This window comes from Panthera onca, chromosome A1 (genome assembly GCF_046562875.1).
Source record: "Panthera onca isolate mPanOnc1 chromosome A1, mPanOnc1 haplotype 2, whole genome shotgun sequence".
NCBI classification, from domain to species: domain Eukaryota; kingdom Metazoa; phylum Chordata; class Mammalia; order Carnivora; family Felidae; genus Panthera; species Panthera onca.
The window spans coordinates 52,962,669-52,975,472 of record NC_138339.1 but is presented as its reverse complement, the minus strand read 5'-3'; the positions used below and the strand labels follow the sequence as shown (position 1 = coordinate 52,975,472).

Here is a 12,804-nt window from a genome sequence, read left to right as displayed (position 1 = left end):
AAGGTCTTATTATATACTACACATAATGTGTACCACAAATTATAATCTAAATTGGAGGTACAGATAATCCCTTCAACAACCAATCCAATATTTCTTTTTTTTTTTTCCTTTCTATTCTTTTTTTTTTTTTTTTTTTTTTTTTGGCTAACAATTTCGTTGGCTCCAAAATGCTTAAATGAACCCCTTGATGTAAGAATTATCTGGGATTTACCCTTTAAAAACTTCAAAATGGAGGACATAGTTTGAGACAAAGAAAATAGAGCTATGTATTTAGAACTTATTTCCAACATCAGTGTTAACATTCTACAGCAAGTGTTTCACTTGTCCTTCACTGTTCCTTCACAGCCATCAGCAACGTCTAAGCTGCAATAACCATTTGCCTCTTCTACCTGCCCCCATCCTCTCCCCTTCTGCAGTTATTTTCCCAGTGCACACCTCTTTCTTTTTATTGCACTCTCTTTCCATAAGTATTTTTTTCTTAATTTTTTTTAAATGTTTATTTATTTTGAGACAATGCGAGATACAGACTGCAATCGGTGGAGGGGCAGACAGAAGGAGACACAGAATCTGAAGCGGGTTCCAGGCTCTGAGCTGTCAGCCCAGAGCCCCACACAGGGCTTGGACTCACGAACCATGAGATGATGACCTGAGCCAAAGTCGGACGCTTAACCGACTGAGCCACTCAGGCGCCCCTCCAAAAGTATTTTTTACTAGACTAATTCTTTTCCTTAGCCTAAACATCTGCTATTTCTTAAGACTCCATCTAGAGCTCATACTTTATTAGAATGTCATGGCCTGACTTCGAATTAAAACAATAATAAAAAGAAAAATGTATGCTATCTATTCACAAAAACTAGAATTTATTTTATTAATTGAGCTCATTTTTGGCCTTTCTCTTTCAGCATTTTCCTTTCTAGTTGAAGCAAAGGAACCATCACTTGGACTTTCTTTGATATGACAAAATATGCACTTACTGTCATGAAAACAATACAAAAAGAAAGACAACAGATAATATAGAGTTGGGCATATTTGCATCCTAATTCTTTGAATACCAGGTATGCTCCTTATAGGAAATAATTTTCTTTATTATTTACAGATTAATTTCTTGCAATTAAAAGCACTCCAAATTGTGTGATAAGAGAAAAAATTAATGTCTGTATTTTCTTTCTACATAAGTCTTGAAATAGTTGGATCATCCTGTTATTTTATTTATTTTTCTAACTGTATGGCTCAACCTAATTTTGTTTCTAAGGCTGAGTTTTGATTCTCTGCAGATTATAAACTTTAAGACTTACAGTGAATACCTTATAGATCTGAGAGACATCTGCAGAATTAAAATGATGCCCATTCTTTCATTTTTATTTTTGTGGCAGGGATCCACTATTAAATGCATGTTCATTTAGGAAATATATATGAATCCCTGTCTGCACACTTGCAACTGCTTGGCAGTGTGGGGTAGTTTTTTGAACTCCTTTATCACCATTATCTATTTCTTGGGTGCAGGCAGGGCATAATTTCTGCACTTCATGGTAACTCCCCAAGGTAGCTAGTAGCTTTACAAAAATTGACTTAGCAGATGTTTTAGGAGCAACCAATCTGTTTAATCTAGCATGATAAAGCACTGCAAAGAAGTGAGATATCCACTTTCTAAATATATGGGCCATTTCCCCTTGCTGTTTTAGATTGTTAGTAAATGACGATGCTATATAACTAACAAATTATAAAGACCAAACAGCCTATTTATAAAGATTACTGTAACAATAAAATAGAATGTAAAACATGGTTAAGTTTACATACATTTATTGCCACACATAATTGTTAGTGTGCCATATAGAGGTTAGGCATAAATGCAAAGCAGTTCACACAAATGACTATAATCACACTTTGAAAGTATATTTCTTTAATCTTTTATCTATCCCTACCCCTAAGTATACTTACCATACCAGTTCATCATCTTCAAGTGCTTCACCTTATTTTGCACTAGCTACCTCCCTCTGATATTTCCCAAAAGTCACCACTGTAATATTCCCAGGTATGTACCCTGACCAAGAGCCCTTACCTCATGAATCCCTCAAATGACCTCACCCTGCACTCTAACCATACAGATATCTTTAAAGAGTTTCTGATTTTTGCTCTCTGTTCATCCTGTTTCTCCTCCAAACATAGTCACAAACCTTAAGGTTAAGGTAGCAAAATTTCCAAGTCCCCAAACTGAAGTTGCCTGGGGGTGGGGGAGGGGCCTGCAGGGACCACTCAACTACTGAATGGAAGAGGTGGGTGATGGCACCAAGCACAAAGCAGTGAAATCCAGGAAGCCATCTGGACCTTGGGATAAGATTAACTAGAGAAAGGAAACAACACCTTCTGTATTTTCCCCTCTAAAATATTTTCCTTACCGCATACCCAAACAGTTTTCTTTGATTTCTCATTGGCTGTTTGTGATTGTCCAGTTTCCACTGTTTATTATGCATGCCTCTGGAAGATTCATTATGAATATTAGCGTGCCAATGTCTCTAAGATGTCATGTTTTAAATAAATGCGATCAACCTTGTTTAGCCCCGTATTTCCCAAACTTATCTAGGAATGCTGCTCTAAAATGTTACAAAAGCTTTTGGGTAAACATGAAGCCAATAGAATGCATCATGTTGTTTATTTAATTTTTTAAATCTTCATAGTATGTTTGGAAATTTCAAAAAAAACATAAAAAAAATTAAACTCCCTAGAATACTACCATTTACATAAATCCACTGCTAACATCTTATGTATTCCTTTCCTTCGTTTTTCCTTTTCAAATACATACCTAATGATTATCCTCAAACCACATTCTCGTTCAGTTGAGTACAATTTCAGTGACAAGAAATAGGTTCCTTTGAACAAAAGTATGTCTTTCACTCCAGCTCACCAGCAATTTCCTTAGTGATAAGTGAAGTCATTGTTCTTTAAGACAGAAGATTTATAATTCAGAGTGCAAAGGTTCAAGAATGAGGACTGTTATGAATGTACTTTACCCAAACTGTAAAAAGTGACATGGTTAACTTGCCTGTTTTATATATATATGTGTATATATATATATATATATATACATACACATATATATATATATATGACATTGCACTGGACTCTTAAAGTATTATTAGAAACATCTAGAAAATACTCAAGGCCTTTCTATGGATCTCATGAGGAAAAGTGAAGATATTTTTATGTTTCCAATATTCTACTTAAGAGCACACAACATGAGTCAGGAACTTCTAATAAAGTTCAGCTGGAATGATTTTACAGCTAGCCAAAGTTAAACATGAATGGACCCCTTATGTAACTAGGAAATTGTCTGAAAATGGAAATCAATTAAAATAACTCAGCTGGAGGAAACGTTCAAAGAGCAGATTAATTAGCAAATAAATTTTTTAAAGTATATTCTTCACAGTAATCTATCTCTGTCCACTGTAAAAAAAAAGATCAACAGTCTTTAAAATTTGTGTAAATTTATATGTATGTTCAAGTGTCAAAGGGATAAATGTGGAATCATGTAAAATGAGATGATGATGATGATGATGATGATGATGATGAATACAGTGGTTGGGGATACTTTTTTTAATGTTTATTTATTTTGAAAGATAGAGAAAGAGAGAACATGTGCTTGTGAGCAGGAGAGGGGCAGAGAGAGGGGGAGACAGAGAATCCCAAGCAGGCTCAGCCCTGTCAGTGCAGAGCCTGACACGGGGCTCGATCTCATGAATGAGAAATCATGACACGGGGCTCGATACCATGAATGTGAAATCATGAAATCAAGAGCTGAAATCAAGAGTCAGGTGTTGGGGCACCAGGGTGGTTCAGTCGGTTAAGTGTCCAACTTTGGCTCAGGTCATGATCTTACAGTTCCTGAGATCAAGCCCCGCGTTGGGCTCTGTGCTGACAGCATGGAGCCTAGAGCCCACTTCAAGTTCTGTGTCTCCCCATCTCTTTGTCCCTCCCCCCAACCCCTGCTCACATTCTGTCTCTCTCTCTCAAAAATAAATAAACATTAAAAAAAAAGTAAAAATTAAAAAAAAGAGTCAGATGCTTCATCAACTGAGCCACCCAGGTGCCCTGGGGATATCTTAAAATAGTATATCAACATAAATAAAATTTATAATGATAAGTAAACCAATCAAAATCAGTCTTTAAAGAAGCATAACCTTCAAAGATACACTTTACATACATATATATATTTTATGTGCTTTATATATATGATTTATATACATTTATATGCTTTATATATATATACACACACACACAGAAATATATATATACATACACATACACACACACACACACACACACACACACACACACACTATATTATATACTCTATAGCTGCTAGACAGCAGTAAATTTGTTTTTACCAGGGATTTCTTACAATGTTGATATCCTGCTGATAAGTATTGAAATAACAGATGTTTTTAAGTGATAATTCGAAAAGATGATTAGTGCTTGAAGCAGAAATGAGAAAAGCAGTGTGGTATAGTAAGAAGTAAGCACATTGGATTAAAAGTCAAAACACTCAGATTTTTACTCTGATTCTCCTGGAGAACAAGCTGTGTGATTGCAGGTACAATACTTTAATCTCTCTGAGCCTGTTTTCTTGCCTTTTCAGTGAAGAAATAATACCTGTACAGTTGACTATATCACACTGGAGTAAGGGTGGAATAATATTTGATGCCAAAAACACTTTGAGATGCGTTTGTTGGGTACATTAATTTAACCAGAAAATGTTTATTGAGCATTTTCTAAATGTCAGGCAGGCACTGTCCCAAGTTATAGTAATATTATGAAAAAAAAGTGTAAGTGTTCCTATTCTGTAGTTTATCTTTTAGTCTTGGGGAAAACATTTTAGATAGATTAGAAACATAGATGGGATAAATAGATGATAGATTAGAAATGTAGATTGGTAGATCGTAGTTATATACAAACACATACACAAATTATACTAATTAATTTCAGATCATTATACATGCTCTGAAAGAATGACTTTTGAAGAGATAACTTTGAACTGAGACCTCAATAATGAGAAATATTCAAGGATGAGCAGAAAGGGAAAGACAATTAAAGGAGGAGTTTTCAGAAAGAACAAGATCTAAGGTGAGAATAAATGTGTGATGTTTAAGAAACAGAAAATCCAATAATATATCTGGAGTCTGGTGATGCTGATGGTCATGGTAAAAGATGACACTCTGGATGCAAGTGGGGCCACACCTAAAGAGATTTGTGCATTTTACCAAGCAGTTGACCTTTATTCTAATTCAATAAGAAGCCTTTGGGTAATGAGGTGAAATGATGTTACTTGCAATTTAAGAAGAAAGCTGATGCTGTGTGAATAATGCATTATAAGAGTGTAATAAAGAAAATGGAAGAGGGAATCAACAGTGAAGAATTACAGGTGGTGGTTTATTAGGAATGCCTATCCCAATAATTTATTTAATATGGTACTGGCCATATTTTTCCTGGAAATGCTGTCTGCTGAAGAACTCAGAGTAATATTCACTAGGCCCTGTTCTGTGGACTTATAACTTATGAGTTACCTCCTCCTTTGAGTTACTTTTTGTCTATTAATTCAGAGAGGCAGTCACTATATGGAGACTAAATGGACTAACATTAGTCATCATAATAAAGTATATCTTAAAACCCCACTTGGAAATAGTCCTGTTTGGAAATTGAAAATATTCTGGGCTCCCTACATAAACATAAGTGTGTACTCTTGGAATGGACAATGTTTCAACTCCTTGCCAATATGCCTGGGGCAACATTTTTGCTCCCTATCCTTCATTTTCATTCCCTAAATTCTTTAGAATAGTTGGCAACTTTCCCTAGCTGATATGTAGAGCTACTTAATTGTGGCTGCCTACAGCCACTATATCTGGATATGGGGTAGAAACTCACATTTCAAGATATCTAATCAATCCCTAATCCTTTCGTGTTTTCAGATTCAAAGTACTCAAATGATACAGGTATCTTCCAGGACAAAAATAAATAAATAAATAAATTTTATTGTGGCAGGGATTAATCTCATTTCCATTGAGAATTTCCCTCCTTTCTTCCTTATATTATAGGCAGTTTTTACTGGGAGAGGGTAACCTTTAGAGAAGAATATGATGGTTGTGCTGGAGAAATGGGTTTCTTTTGGTCTATATTAAGTCTTGAACAAGACTGTATAACCTGTAATAGCTTTGAGGCATCATACTTCCTGTTCGCATGATAGCATTTTAGTTACATGAGACGAAACTATAGCACTCTTGGAGGAATATGACATCCACTTAGGATTTTGTTTTCTCTTAAATTTTCCAAAATGGCAGAGTTTCTCATCTCAGAAACACTACAACATTATTTTTCAAAGAACGAGTTCAGATTCTACCTGAAAAAAAGCACAATCATCTACAGAAAACATTTTTAAAAATATTCTACATTGGTTGTAGAATCAAGATGAGAAATAAAAACTATAAAAATTTCAAAAGTAACTGCACAAAAAATAAACTGCAGCTGTTCACTAATAACTTGATCTTTATAACTTGAGCATAATCTCAGTAGCTACATTTCATCTCAGGAACTTCTTGGCACTGATCAGAAGATGATTTATATACAATAGGAAAAGATGAGAGTAGAAAGTTTCTAAACATGCTACAACATTCCTTTGGGTATCTAGGTTGGATTCATTAGACAAGCTGGCTTCAGGAACTGACTGGAGATCTCAGCCAGGAAAGGTTAAAAGGTGTTCTCTGTTCATTTTAACAATTCCTCTTGGGTTTTTGGTAACTGCTTTTTCTCAAAAATTCAACTGAATTATGGAATGTCTGGATACAGTATTTCTGGGGAAATGGATTGCATTATGCCAAAGTCTGAGCATCGGTTTCATACCTCACATTAAAAGCACCCGATAAAACTACAGCAAATTCAGAGAAAAGGATCCCAGAGTCCAATTTCAAAAGACAATACCAAAGACCATTATCTGGCAACGTAAATATAACACCACTACCACCAACAAAAAGTACTGGATGAATCTAACCTTTTAAATTGTTTTGGATATTGTCAGTAACTTAGAATCTTTCTATTCTGTCAAAAGCCACCACATTGTCCTCTTAATATCTCAGCCTCTTAATTTTTGCAATTCTGGCTGTTTAATATAAATATAAAATGTATGTGTTAGCTTCTGTTGAACATGAATAAAATGGTTGCTTCTGATATCATCATCACACAGGATACAAATAATAATACAAATAATACAAAGTTGAATTTTGACAAAGAGGTAAACCATACTGCTTTCTCTACCCCCAATCACCTAAACTTTACAAAGTTACACAAAATTTCACAAAAGTCGATTTGCTTTTTTTCCGGAGCACTTAGTTTTCCACCTTTACTTATTTTGATGTAGAAAGAACCGTAACCAAAGAACCTAAACTAATTCTCCAAGGAGTTAACACCATTTTGCCAGCTGTGCACATATCCAAGCCAGTCACCTTCCTTAGTCGGAGACGTTTGCATCTTAAAGCTGAGATCTCTTGCAATAATTGGGCTAAAAGAAGTCTAAAAGGTCTTATATAGCATAACAAATCCAAAATTGGGAAAATTAGAAAGTTAAGGAGAAAGTTTGCTTTGAAGCATAAGATTGGTTGTTAAATATTATGTTAGTACTTTTAAAAAAGATTACCTTGAGAGAAAAACCCCAATTATATTCCAGTTCCAAATATTCATCTAAATGATATATTCAAGTAAAATATGAGAGAAGTAAATAAATAAAAACCCCAAATCTATAAGACTTATGGAAAAAGGAGAAAATCTTAACTAAATATCTCTTAAGGGTGTAGAAGGGATAAGTAAAGTACATTATCTACTCATCTAGCTCTCTACTTCTCCCATCCACCTAGGTTTGTCACGTGATGAGTATGCATTCACTCTCTTTCCTTTACCATCTTCATCTTTTTGGCTTAATGATGAAGTCTTTGAGAGGCATCCATCACCCTAGATGTTATTCATTGAGGTTAAACCTAAGGCAAAATTAAGAAATTATATTATTTCTAGAAACTACTGTTACAGGGAGGGAGAGAGTCAAAAATGTTCTGTAATCCTTTCAAAATGTGCTTCAACCAAGAAAGATATCATTCCTTTGGCACTATCCTTTTAGAGTTCCATTAAAAATGGTTTTACCCTGGGGCACCTGGATGGCTCAGTCAGTTGAGCACTTAAGCGGGCCTGCTCTGGAGTTTATTTAGTTCAGGTCATGATCTCACGGTTCTTGGGATGGAGCCCCGAGCTTTGGCTCTGCACTGACGGCACAGAGCATGCTTGAGATTCTCTCTCTCCCCCTCTCACTCTGACCTTCCTCTGCTTGTGCTTATGCTTTCTTTCTCTCAAAATAAATAAATAAATAAACTTAAAGAAACGGTTTTACCTTAATCAGTTTTCCAAGGAGTGAAATAAAATTGTTTATAGAAGAAAAGGTCTTTTGTAAGCAAGATGCTTAAGAAGCCTGTGAACAGGAAGAAGGGCAGCCCCTCAGCCTGGTGTTATGTTCCAGACAATAAACTGCAAACATCAGCCCTGCTCACCCTGGGATTTTGTCCTATTATTGATAAAATGTAGCCTATATAGAAGGCTGTGCAAAAGGAAAGGATGTCACTGGAAGGGCATTACCTATCCTTAAACACTGAAACCTCCCTTCAGAATTGAGTTTGGGATCTATGTTTATGGGTTGTTTTTGTCCCCCACCAAGAGTGCAGGGGGGAACCAATGTGATAGTGGCCAAATGTTAACTCAGACAGTTGCAATTCAGGGGCTGCATCATTTAACGCTTTAGGAAGCTGGAGAAAATTCAGGTTTCATTAATATATTTTAATCATAGCCAATAAGGAGAAACCTTCAGAAGGTGAACTCAGAATGTGTTTGGTTTGGTCCTGATTTAAAGAGAGAAGAGGAATCTCGATTAATCAAGGAACATGTGAGCCTACCAATCTTCATAACACAGATTCCTCTCTTTTACCATCTTCTCTGTGTTCTTCTCCTTTACCTTCTCTATCCCTCTCACTTCCCTCTTCTTATTTTCATTTTATTTACTTACTTATTTATTTATTTATTTATGAGAGGCAGGGAGGGGCAGAGGAGAGAGAGAGAAAGAAAGAAAATCTTAAGTAGGCTCCACGCTCAGCTCCTATGTGGGGCTCCATCCCACAACCATGAGATCATGACCTGAGCTGAAGTCAAGCATGGGATGCTTAACTGACTGAGCCACCCAGGCTCCCCTCCTCTCCTTATTTTCAATGCCCAATTTGCTCACCTTTCTTATCTAACCTTTTGTTTCTCATCTTGCCATTCTTTCTGGCTTTTACCTTCTCCCCTCCCCCAACGATTGTATTCTGTAATGACCAGGCTTTGGGCAAGAGCCTTTCCAAAACATGCTTTAGTCCCTAGTTCAAAGAAGAAACAGCCCTCTATACCTTGCCCTCAAAAAAAGAGATTTGTAAATAAGAATGAATCCCACAATTTCTGACAGTTTTGTTTTGTATTTTCTGGCTACTGATTATTTCAAATTGAGTCTATTTAAAGGTTTCTTCATTAACTTTGTATTTAAAATATGAACATGGCCAAGGGTGCCTGGGTGGCTCAGTAGGATGAGCATCAGACTTCTGGCTAAGGTCATGATCTCACAGTTCCTAGGTTGGAACTCCATGTCGGGCTGTGTGCTAACAGCTCGAAGCCTGGAGGCTGCTTCAGATTCTGTGTCTCCCTCTGTCTCTGCCCCTCCCTTGCTCATGCTGTGTCTCTGTCTCTCAAAAAATAAATAAACGTTAAAAATTTGTTTAAAAAATAAAATATAAACATGGCAAACTTATTGTTCTCTTTTGTTCCTGACTAAAGTACATTCTATCATTAGAATTCCACACATTGTATCATTGTATTCCTTTTTATTTCTTCTATTACAAAAAGAAAGAAAGAAAGAAAGAAAGAAAGAAAGAAAGAAAGAAAGAAAGAAAGAATAAGAAAGAAAGAGTAAGAAAGAAAGAATGAATATCCCTTCCAGGGTATATTTCTTTATGTGATCCTATCATTTTCCCAGGATTGCTCTCTGGGCTCTGAAAAGGTAGACTTTTTAAATAGTGTAACAATATCTGCAAACTGGTTTCTATCATCTAGATGAACCAAGCTTCATATTTTGTTGCTTAGTTATTAGATCCACTGTGTGTGTCTCCAAAGAGTATTGCTATACCTTCGGATGGCAGTGTGTTTTTCTGAAAAACAGGTCGTGATGAATTTGCACATACAAGAGTTTCTTACATTTGTCTCGAGTCTCAGTTTATTACATTTCTATACCTTTGGAAGATACTCAGAATAAAACATCCCTGCCTTCTGCATATGTTACTCTTCTTATAAAACCAGACTTTTGTCCTAATAGAGAAGAGAGTGGGCCCATTTCTCTTGCTAGAGATTACCTCAATTGTGATCACAAAGCTATTAAGAGGAAGCTTTTACTCTCTTAGAAGCTAATGATAATCTTTCAAGTATTTCGTCTACATGGACTTTTCATCAGTGAAAATGGGTAGATAAAGAAGCAAATGGATCATGTGACAATAACAACAACAAAAGTACACTTTTGCAATGGAGATCTACTGGAATTTATGTTATACTTCGCACAAATCTATGGTAAAGAAATGAAATTAAAATAACTACAGAGAAAATGCATTCAATAATTTCAGCTTATAGCATCCAGAAATCATGGGGGTAATGTTTTTCTAATTCTGTAGCTGATTGTGTCTTCGAAAATATCTAAAAACTATGTTTAATATTTTAAGGTGTAGTTTTCTAAAGACAGACATTTTCAAAATGTACTTAAAAATATTGATGACTCAGGAGATACATGTAATAAACACATACCAGTATATCACTTATGGCTAAAAACTGCACTCCAAGAAAATTAACAAAAATTAAGTGAGTCAGTATTAAAGTTTCCTCATAACTCTCAAGTTTATCAGATTTAATTACAGTACATTCCAGGATGATACATAAAATAGAAACAGAAGCAAAAATTTGAGCCACTTTTCAAATTGTTTGGTCTATCATATCCTTAAAATCACTGTTTCCAGGAATAATAAATACCAGAAAAGTCATCTTAGCAAATATTAAAGCACATCCATTCTTTTAAATTTTCTTGAGTCCTTGAATTCTCTATTATCATAGCACATTTTATCCATTTCAATTAAAAAGAATATACCTCGACTACATTTGGCTAACTACTATTCCTGTTCTTTAAATACATGTCTATTTTTGTTATTAGGAGGCATTAAATCAGTATTAAAAGTAAATTGTAACAAAGTAGTAATGTTGCAGTGTGAATCAATGTAGTTGTTTCTGTTAACAAATCTACCATTATCTCAGTTCTTGAAAATTAGCTTTTCAACTTATTCTTAGTCTACCTTATATGTCTTCGAGTTCTGTGTCTCTCCAAGACCCAGGTATGCATATAAGAAGTAGATAAATGCTTCCTGCTTACACTATATTTGATTAAAGAGTTAACATACACATGTCTATAATAGTTAAGATATATAATTAAATGTCAATGAGCAGTCAGGGTCTATTACTTACACTCCAAACAACAATACAACCACACAGCTGATCATTAAAGGTGTGTGTGTGTGTGTGTGTGTGTGTGTGTGTGTGTGTGTATGTGTGTATTATACAACCACACAGCTGATCATTAAAGGTGTGTGTGTATATATTTAAAAATCCTTTCACAAACTGAAAATTATGCACACCAAGCTGACAGAGGATACTCATATTCATATGTTGAAGTATTACATGGGATTTCCTAAGCCAGAATGAAAACAACGTTTTCTAGATGCATTATAAAATTCTGCTGATTTAGTAAGGACTGGTGTCATGGAGCAGGAAGTAAACGAATCAGATGCATGCCCATTAGTACTTTAGAAAGTCTTTTTTCTAAAAGTTATATCACTATCCTGTTTTTCTTTTTGTACATTCATCCCCTACCTGCAGTCTTTGTAATTTATTTCAAATTTTATGATTTAAGGACAATTTTCCTGAAGCCAATTGAGATGTTTAGATATACACAAACATTACTGCAATACATCACATACACGGTTATGCACTCCATTTTCTTAACAATACATTTGTTCCTTAAGATTTTTTTTCTAAGAATGTAGAAAAGGAAAACTAGGTGGAATTCACACCTGAAGGAATTTGTACAGCATGTGTAAGAATGAACGTTTTAATTGACAAGAAAAAACACCTGGTAAGACCTCTGAGATATATTTGAGTTGTGTCTTTGACACAGCAGTTCCTCTTAAACCTCTGAGACACTAAGGGCATTTGGCAGCCTCAAAACAGACCCATGATCCCCATCTATGTGATTACACTATTCAAAATATTAAAAAAAAATAGACTGTAAGTGCAGTCTACCATTCAGTTTTAAAATCAAAATTTGGATTCTTAAGCTTATTATTTGTATATGTTTGCTATCTAAGTAAAGAAGAGCTGACTTTCTTAATATTGCCACTTAATTGTAATTTAAATATTCCTGTTAAATAGTTGCTAACAAATGCTTCAGAGAAAGTGTAGCATTAGCTATAGCTGGAAATCATAGATCCTCACCTTCGTTTCCTATGTGACTTTAAACAATAATTTATTTCCTTGCTTCCCTTGTTTTACTCTTAGATCAATATTTTGTTTTGTTTCATTAGTCGTTGTTTAAATAAGATTGGTTAATTATCTTATTCAAAGGTTATTAAAAAAAGTGTGTAATAGCTAACACTATTTACTCTTATT

The 12,804-nt window shown here is 35.0% G+C and overlaps 1 protein-coding gene across 1 annotated transcript in view; it reads right to left on the bottom strand.

The window, feature by feature from the left end:
- The window catches only part of GABRA1 (gamma-aminobutyric acid type A receptor subunit alpha1), a 61,197-nt gene that overhangs the window by 41,363 nt on the left and 7,030 nt on the right, over positions 1 to 12,804 (bottom strand). The window lies entirely within an intron of this gene.